The sequence below is a fragment of the Zea mays genome, chromosome 8 (assembly GCF_902167145.1).
Source record: "Zea mays cultivar B73 chromosome 8, Zm-B73-REFERENCE-NAM-5.0, whole genome shotgun sequence".
Taxonomy (NCBI): Eukaryota; Viridiplantae; Streptophyta; class Magnoliopsida; order Poales; family Poaceae; genus Zea; species Zea mays.
In genome coordinates, this window is record NC_050103.1 from 64,838,784 (window position 1) to 64,848,774 (window position 9,991).

The following is a 9,991-nucleotide window of genomic DNA, read 5'->3' on the forward strand; positions in this document are numbered from 1 at the left end:
GAAGGCGGCGGCAACGACGACGGCGGCGACGATGGAAAAGGCGATGGCAAAGGCGATGACGACGATGGCAAGGGCAATGACGAGGGCGGCGGTGGCGACGGCGACGGTGGCGATGGCAAGGCCGGTGGCATAATGCTATCGCCTTAAATATTAGTATAGCGTAGTAGCAGCAGTATTAGTAGAATAATGTAGTTTAGTTAGGAGTGTAGTGTAGTCTAAGTAGTAATGTAAGTAATGTATTGTACTGATCGGGAGTTGGTCTCAATCTTGTAATGATCTCCCTCCTATGAATGAAAAGCTGCTTTCGTGCCAATCTGCTACTCCGCACTCTACTCTTGTGTCTGAAGGCTCACTGGCATTTTATAGGTAATGCCCGAGTGATGCTTGCTTTGCTACAACCAAGATTTCTCCCGAGCTATCGGCCTGCCCTTTTGCGCCACACTTAACATGCCAACCCATACTTCTGTTGACGTCTTCTTGGGCTCTAAACCCTAGTTCTTATTTCTTCCTCAGTCGCTTTCTAGCTTTCTGAGTTCCCGAATCCGTTTGCGTCGTTTGAAAAACCATGATGGCACCCAGGAAAAGGAAACAGAGCGCTACTATCCCAGACATTCCTCTGATTGATCCGAACAGCCAACTCCCCTTCGCTAGTAACCATGTTTATGTCGTTTCTGAAGCTGGCCTTCTGCATCTTGTTGAGATGGGTGTTCTACCGCCAAAGGAACTATATTCCTGGCGGATCTGGCGCAGAGCTACTGTCCCAACAGAGGATACTCGCGAGGTGGTTATTTCGTGCCTTTTCTCATCCAGGGGTTGGCCCTGCCGGTTTCTCCCTTCTTTCGTGGTCTTCTCGATTTTTATTCTCTGAACCTTACTCATCTGAATCCGAATTTTGTGCTTCAAATTGTTGTGTTTGTTTATCTTTGCGAAGCTTTCCTTGGAATTCTTCCACACTTTGGGCTTCGGAAATACCTTTACCATTGTCGGCCTGGGATGGCTCAAGGGCAACATCAACTTGTTGGAGGTGCTAGCTTGGAACTTTGCCGAGGCAGGAAGGCTGAGTATCTCGACATTCCTTTGAAAGACATCATTAAGGGATGACGCTTCGAGTGGCTTACTATGGAAAATCATAACAAGTCTCTTCCTGCTCGATCAGGGAGACAACCCGACGTTCGAACGCCTAGCTGGACAGAGATCCCCATAGATTCGGAGCTTGCTGAGTCTAGGGTGCTGCTTGCAGAGTGTAAGCCCTAAAATATATATTTAAGATAGCTGGAAGTTCTTCATCACTTGAGAAATAAAATTTGGCATCTATTCTACTATGTGACCTTTATCACAACATATCCTTCTAAATAGCTATACAAATAAAAGTAATATTGAATTTGGATACCTCAAATCTAAATTTAAGATTTTAAAGTTTTAGAATATAATTTTGAACTTAGGAAAAATAAGCAATGGAAAGATTTCCTATTTAACCAAGTAAATATTTCTTTCATTTATAAATACATGTAGAGTCATTACTTAAATAAATAATAAATATACAAATATAATGTTGCATCCAATGATGGGTTGAATGTTTGAGGTTGAAATTTACAATTTGAACTTAGAAACTCAAACTAGAAAACAAAATAGAAATGTGGAAATAAAAGAAAATAAAAAAGATAAACCCTACTTGTACCTGGCCGGCCCAGGTGCTTTCCCACCCTGCGACAGCCCATCTCCTCTCCCTCCTTGCTTTTCTCTATACTCCATGCCAGGTGGGCCCCCTAGCCAAAAGCGCTCCTGTTCTTCTTCAACCGCGCGTGAGCACCGCCACAACCAACCGGAAATCTAGGTGTTCTGTTAAACAAATCCCAACAAATTCTTTCTCCCCCACCCGGCTCTACAACAGAGTACAAATTTGTGACCGGCTTGCACCCCCTTGGCCATCAATTACATAAAATCTCGGCCATTACCGAAGGAAGAGCGCAGAGACATAAAGGATGCCGTTGCAGTTAAATTCGAGGAGGAATGGAGCAGATGCCTTGCAGAGACCATGGATGTGATCACCAGTGTCTTTCTAACCCGTTTGGCTTATCGGCGGGCTCGGAAATGGGCTGGCGTGATCGGAATTCGTCGTCAGAGTAGTGATGCCGCTGCGCACCGCGCGGTTCCGCGGGTCGGGGTCATCACTTCATCATCCCAGGTAAAAAGCCAACCGATAGGATCGTTGCGTTGCGAGCATCGTAGCACGGTTACAGATGTAGTTGGGACCTTGGCACGCTGGTTTGCCGTTCTTCGGCGGGTGCGCCGCCACGAGGTGGCCAGCTCCACCATCTAGGGTCTCGGGTGGGGAAGAAGGTGCCATCATCATCGATCTGTTCGCGGACGGCTGGGATCGTACTAGGCATCCGGTTTGGCCAGATCCGATTGGGACCGTAGATTGCGAATCGAGTGGTTGTGGTTGGTTTGAGTTTTCATAAAATCTGGGCCATCGGGTCTCAATCCAGTGGCTCATAGCGCATACCGTTTCGGGTAGCTGAAAATCTAATCCGGGGCATAGATTTCGGATCCAACGGCTGAAATCAGTCCATACCTCTTCGGCCGCGTGTTCTTGCTAAAAAGTCCCTCAACCTTTAACAAATCAACCAGCCGTCCCGATTTGCATGATTGGGTCCTCGGCTGGGTGCTTAAAAATTACAAAGTGATCCCAGGAAGTTTACAGAAACACCCATGGATGCTAATTCTGGTATAAAATAAATATTAAATTACCTAGAAACTTAGACAATTCATAACTTTTGCATTCCACCTCTGATTTGATCCGTTCGAATTGCGTTAGATTCATAATAATATCCCCTATACAGTATGGCACTAACTTTTATCACACCCCATAATTTTATTATTAGAAATTTGTCTAGCCTATGTTTAATAGATTAACTCTTCTAATCAAAGTTTACATGTCCATAATTATAATTTGACTAAAATACGATCTCGAGTCAAGTTATAATTTAGATTAAAATGGAGTTAATTTTTTGAAGTATGTTATCCCATATGGCGTATAATAACCAAATTATACTATGGTTTAATATTTAATCACTTAAATCTTCCATAAACTATATCTTTCTAATTGTAACTCCGAATTTAGTGATTCTCGAGCCTACGATCTCGTAGCGATGCGTAGAATATTATTATACGGTTTGTTCTTATGGTTGGTGTAATGTTAATTTTGTCTATATCATGTTTGTTTGTATTGCTACGACTAGCAGCGAGGATACGAGTCAATTGAAGAGCAAGTTAGTACCTTGAATCTCAAGTCTTAGGCAAGTTGTGCCCTTGATCACTTCTTTTTACCCAGTCATGTTTTATTAATCATAATGATCTGCATAGGTTAATTTTGATGGGACCCAATAGGTTACCCTAGTTTAGCTATCTTTATACCTTGTTTACCGCTGAAATTTTTGGGTAGTACCTGCTATTGCTTTATGTGGTTTTGGGTATAGAGATACACATTATTTATGATCCTACTTTTAATATCAGTTTGTTATTTACTATTCATGATAAGATCATTATGTTAATTGGAACATGGAGAACCACTCGGGAAAATAGTGCTACCACAAGGGTGGTATGAGACGACCTTAGCTGATTAATTAGGAAAGCTAGTGGAGGACTACCTTACCCGAAAGGGGCAAGGGCAGTAGGGGAGTGGTCAGTGTAGGGAGGCCCTTGGGTTGATTTTGCTGCGTGGCGGTCAGGCGAGGGGTCCCTACATTGGAGCTTCCTAGAAACTGTAGCGGGTTTTCTGAAGCTAGTGGAACTTTGTAAAGGCCTCATAGTGTTACTCTGCCTCGCCTCCTCAGTAGAGGTGTATGGGAAGTCGCGATCACTTGGCAGATGGGTAACATGACTTGTGGGTAAAGATGTGCAACCTCTGCAGAATGTAAAACTGGTATACTAGCCGTGCTCACGGTCATGAGCAGCTCGGACACTCACATGATTAACTTATGGATTTAAATTCAATTTGTCATTTGTATCGCATTGGGATTTATTATTATTTTGAATTTCTATTACTATGGTTTGGTATTTACTTACACTTAGTAACTGCTAATAAAATTTTGACCAACTTATAAAAGCAATGCTCATCTTTAACCATCCTCTTTGGTAAGCCTTACACTTACATGAGCTCCCACCTTTGGCGAGTTCATGCACATTATTCCCCACACCTTGTTGAGCGATGAACGTATGTGAGCTCACTCTTGCTGTCTCACACCCTCATAGGTCAAGAACAGGTACCGCAGGATAAGGCATATGGAGGATGTTGTGATGAGTTCGTGAGAGGTCTAGGCCGTCGTCTCCCAGTCAACTTTGGATTGCTGGATCGTTGTCTCCTTATGATGTAATTATTTATTTTGTGCATATCTCCTATTATATAGTAAAGATGTGACATTCGTTTCTGTACCACGATTCATCATATGTGTGAGACTTGGTCCCAGCAAACCTGGTGATTAATTTGTGCCTGGGTCTTGGTGCCCCCGAAACTCAGGTGTGACACATAGATATGTGTATTGAAGGACAGAGGCTTGACTGCTTAAGCTGTTGTTGTCGACTTTGTTTTCAAGAATATTCAGCCTTTGAAGGATAGAGTCTATCGTGCTTACCTATACACTGGTGTTGATGACCCCACTCGAATTACCAATAAGCGAATATCTGAGGAGGACATGTTGAGTCAGGTTGATTCGATGCTGAGAGGCAAGGTTTCGAATGTCGGTGCTCCCTTTTCATATTCCGCCTGGAATCTTCCCCCGTAGAGGCCCTTTTCAGAGTTCATATACAATCCACCTGTTCAAGACGACAGTCTAGGCCATGAAGTGCGACCTTCTTCAGAAGATATTGAGGCCTTCATTGCTCCATACCGGAATCTCCCTAAAGAGGAAAGACAGACCCATCTCCAGATGTAAACGACTGCCGATGAGGCTGAAGTGAACGTTGTTCTTAATATGCTAGCGGGCGAGTCGTCTGAATCTGCTTGTACTGAATCGGTGAGCGCTGCAACTGGTCGTGTTTTCAGCGAGGATGAAGGAGCTTGCAGTCCTGGAGTTGCTCGTCGCAAACGATTGTGCCGAACGGGCCACTCAGCCGTGTCTGCCGAGGGGAAGAAAAGAAAAAAAAGAAGACTTCATCGTTCATCTGGCTTGGAGCTGGGGGCTAACTCTATGGCCCCAGTCCCCATTGGTGGCCCGACAAGCGCCAACCTCGAGGATGACATTGAGAGTCGTGGTGGCACCAGAGTCAGTGGACGTGTGTTTGATGAGGGCGAAGAGGATGAAGAAGAAGTTTCTCCTTTATTCGCAATAACTACTGTAGCAGAAACATCGATAATGTCCCAATCCAGGCTCTGTCAGGAATGGTTAGTTCTAGAGGTTGAAGATGTCTGTAATTGATCATGCATTGGAGGAGATTATCCCTGAAGATCTTTTATCGGAGCTTCCTGAAACTGAGGGTGCTGTCATCCGTACAGAGGTCCCGGATGACACCCCCTCAGCTAGTAATCTAGTCGGGCAAGAAATAACCCGGATAGTTTCCCATGCTTCTTCGACCTTTGAGGGCGGCCTAGTTCATGGGAACACATCGGCTCCTAACTTTGCATGCCAGGGTTACCCAGCTCTTGTGGGTACGATTGGGGGTGCTTCAGCTCCTGAGGGTGCCGCTGAGGATAACCCAGCCCTCGAGGGTGCTTTTGAGGATGACCCAGCCCCCGAGGGTGCTGAGCTCGGCTCCTCTTCGGCTGCTTCTATGGATGTTCATGTCGGATCACCACCAGCTCAGTCTGAGGAGCTAGTGTTGACGAGTCTTCCTGTCACAGAACCTCCCAAGGTATTAGGCCCACCTACCGATGTCCTTGTCCTAAGGACCTCAGACAAACAAGTAGGTGCACATAATCACTCGGCAAGTTCGGTACCCTGTATCCTCATTACATCGCCTAAGAGCGCTTCACTCATCACGCAAATATTACATCACATCGGAGGAAAGAATAAGCGAAAGCATATTACAATAACTTAATTTACATTTATAAAATATATAGAGAGAGTATTATTACAGTACCGGGTGTTAAGAGTGCATAAAGTATTATTACAAACTAGGGAGGCAAAACACCCTCCCGCACAAAAGTTTACTGTTTTTCAAACTAGGAGGCAAGCATCCTCCCGCACACACGATCACGGATTCGGCTCCTCTTTTGGTACCACCTTTGAACAGAAACAACAAAACTCCGTTGTTTCCTCACCTACAACAACATGGGTTCGAAAACCCTAAGTACGGAGTGTACTTTCGCAAGACTTACCCGACAAAGGAAAAAGACTCTCAAGGATATGCTGGCTTGTGGTATTCAAGGTATAGCTGATCAAGCATCAAAGACTCTGTTTGCAGAAATGCTTACTAATAGTGGATCCTTAAAATCCAGTTTTATTGTCAGGTTAAGTAAAATTACCTGCATCTAAAGTTCTTTCTATCCTAGTTCAAGTACTTGGCCTACACTAGCCGTTTTTTATCACCCTTTTACTTTACTGGATTGCTACGTGTAGGGCAGTGACCAAGTCTTCATGTCCAAGAAGTAACGGCGATCCGAATCGATTAATACCCAGCTGGGGATCTCCAACCACACGACATATGTAGCACTTAACCCTTGCATATGTCAACTCGCCACTGGGTTTCTCAAGACCAGACCAGGTTCACGCCAACCGAGAGCACAAATACACCACCGTCCAGCCTCTTGCCACGTAGGGTACACGCTACTCTCGCCATCTCTTCACTCCCATTGCGTGTTGGCCTTTCTGGTATTGGTCTGCCCGAGGCAAAGCTTACCCATGACGAGGCATGTGGCCAGTTAAAAGGTCCTCAATCAGCAAGCCTACATCGGTACAGTCCTTAATCGACTCAGATGGAGACACTACACTAAGACTTCCTTCTGATGCAAGTCACCCGCCCGGTCTCGTCTTTATTATTTAAAACCCAAAGTTTGGTACCTAGCAGAGGTACATCTTTTCCGATGTTGAACCCATCACGGCCATGATGGATTCACCATCAAGTTTTATTTTTTGAAAATTCCCCTTCCCATCTGAAGCATCATCTTTTGTTTAAAACAAAACATTTTGTCTCCTAAAGCAAGACTAAGCATCAGAAAACTTTTCAAGTAAAACAGGTATCAAGGAATGGTAGTCAATTTCAAGGAAGGAAATGCAGCCATTGTTTAGCACTCAACTCATATCACCTAATGCATCATTTCAAGTGATAAAGGGTTTAAAACAACAAGGAAGGGTAAATGCACTGGGGCTTGCCTTGTGTTGTAGGGGACTCGAGATCTGTTCCATAAATGTCAAAGTAGAAACTGTTCTCGACAGGTGGAATTTCAGCTTGTGGGGCAGTTTCTTCTTCGATAATCACTTCTTCTTCGTTTTCTATATATAACAATACATATACACGAATGCTCATGTGATGCCATGAATATGCAATAGAAACACATTATTTTGTGTCTTGAATATAACTTTCCTTCACGGTACATCTGAGTCACTAGGGTTTCCTGAGTTAGTACCCTATTAGGGTTAGACAAATTCTACCGTAGGAAGCTAGGGTTTGGGGTTTGGGATCAAACAATGTCCAAAACATGCCAAACCTTACCCAAGGGTTTTATTTATCATATTAAGCCTACCCAAAAAGTTTTATGATTTTTGGAGCTAGTAATCAAGTTCTAAAATTCTAAAAGACTAGGTTTAGGCATCTTTAAATGCTAAATAATTCATGGTTGGGACTAAAAATCTTGGTACTAATTTTATTAAATACTAGAGGAATTTATAAGTCTAGTAAAATTGGTCCCATAATTTTATCATTTTTCTAGAATTTCCTATGGATTTCCAAACTTAATCAGAAAAAAAGAAAAGGAGAAACTATCAACAGTGTTGGGCCGAAACTAGCCCAGCCGACTCAGATTCACACAGAACACGGGCGCGCCCGCGACCGCGCGGGTAGATTTGCGCAAAGGCCCCTACCGGTTCAAATATCTGAAAGGAAGTCCTCAACCAACTTAAATGTGTCACTGACACTTTACTCTCTGCCCCTTCTAAGTTCTATGTCTTTTAAAATCGAGTCCCCAAATCCGACCGGCAGCGAGGACGAACCTCCCGCCATACCATGGCGGCAGAGAGCCTGAGCGTCCCACAGATACCTACTAGACCTAAATCTAACCTAAACCGAGCAGCCATGGGCACGAATTTAGCTCATAAACCCAGAGAGTGACCAAACCGCGCCCACGACGGGGTCCCGGTTCCACAGAAGTGCCCGAGCCACGGTGGCCGCCGGTGAAATATCCCTGCCCTGACCCGGCCTAATCCGCAAAATGGTGAATCGGCTCAGAGTTATCCCACCCCAGCCATCTATATCTCCTCCTCATTTGGACACATCTGGATTCAACAGTGGTGTGGTTCTTTTCTTCAGATATTTCCCAGCGTTGTCGATCTTCCGTGCTCAACTGAACCGGTTCCCTTCACTCCCCTATCTCTCTTGATTCTTGTTAAGAACAGGTTAATCTCCATTACAAGAATTGTTCATCAGACAATGGTGTTCAAACTTACTATAGGATTCTTGGACCTAAACTGAATAGATTTTAAGATATGATGCTCATAAATCGACCACATTTCACTGGGACCATTACTATTCTGCCACTGTTTCATTGATTTTTGTACTTCGTGCCACTGTTTCTTTGATTTTTGTACAACAACCCATTAAGACGACTGTACCAAAGTTACTCCCCTACAAACCAGCTCTAACTTTGTTACAAAGGTTTCTGCCAAACACCCATTGAATTGAGCACAACATGGTTCCCAAGTTGACACCATACAACTAAAATTTTGAATTTCAACATGGTTCTTGTCTGACAACTAAAGTTTGAGGGGGCTTTTCATTAAATTCCTCAAGTTTTAGGGTTGGGTCTTTCAGTCAAACTTGTACCCTCATAATAGCCATACAAGTTTGATGTATTGACCTAGGGCAAAATCCTCAAGAATTAAGAAATACAAGGCTCCAAGGTTGGCTCAATTTCACTGAAATTCAGACTTAGCCACATGGGTGTCCTTAGGACTTTTTGCAATTAAGTCCAAATTACTCCATACTACTTGAAAATCCTCCCATGTAAAAGTTACTTGGTTTTTGATGTTCTATCACTTTGATATTTGCACTTTGGTCCAAAAGTGTATAGAATTTGAATTTACCCCCAAGGGTACAAATTAGTGTTTTCTAGGGTTTCTTTTAGGAATTTGAGCACTCTAGGGTTTTTGTGCCACCCAAATTCATTATTCTTGATCTCTTTTGAGTATTTACAATGACTTTTTGAGACACTACTCACTTTGGCTTACTATTATCCATATGCCCTAATCATAGGGTTAAGTACCCTACCCTAGGGTTAAGCACACTTCAAGCCACCACATCACACATGTTTTGAAATTTTACCTAGTGAATGCATTCTAGGTGTGACAAACAAAATGAAATGTCAATGCATATGATGTCATGCTCAAATTTTAGTGCTAGTAACACCAGGGGTGTTACACTTCCTGTCGCTCTTGTTGGTCTGATCACTTTAGAGGTCAGTGACCCGGGCGCTGGGAATTCGCTGCACGCTGTCGGAGCTAAGGTTTCACTGAGTACTGCCTTGGACGCGAGCTCTAATCCTCCTTTGGGGCTTGAGTTTGCTCTCAATTTTGTTTCTACTAGTACCCCGTCGTTCGACGACGCGTCAATGCCTCCGGCTTTGGGATTTCCTTTGTTCCTCTCTAGCCTTCAAGTGAGCTGACCTTTGCCTAGCTTTACTTGTCTTGATAAATAGATTCCTTTGCTAATTCTTGTATTTGCATAATGTTCTGAACTCTGTATCGGCTCAGTTGAGGTCTTTCGGTGCCCCTGTTCCCGATCAGGTTTTGTCCTTGCTGCAATGGAATCCTTTCCTGCTCTAGAAGCAAATAGATGATCT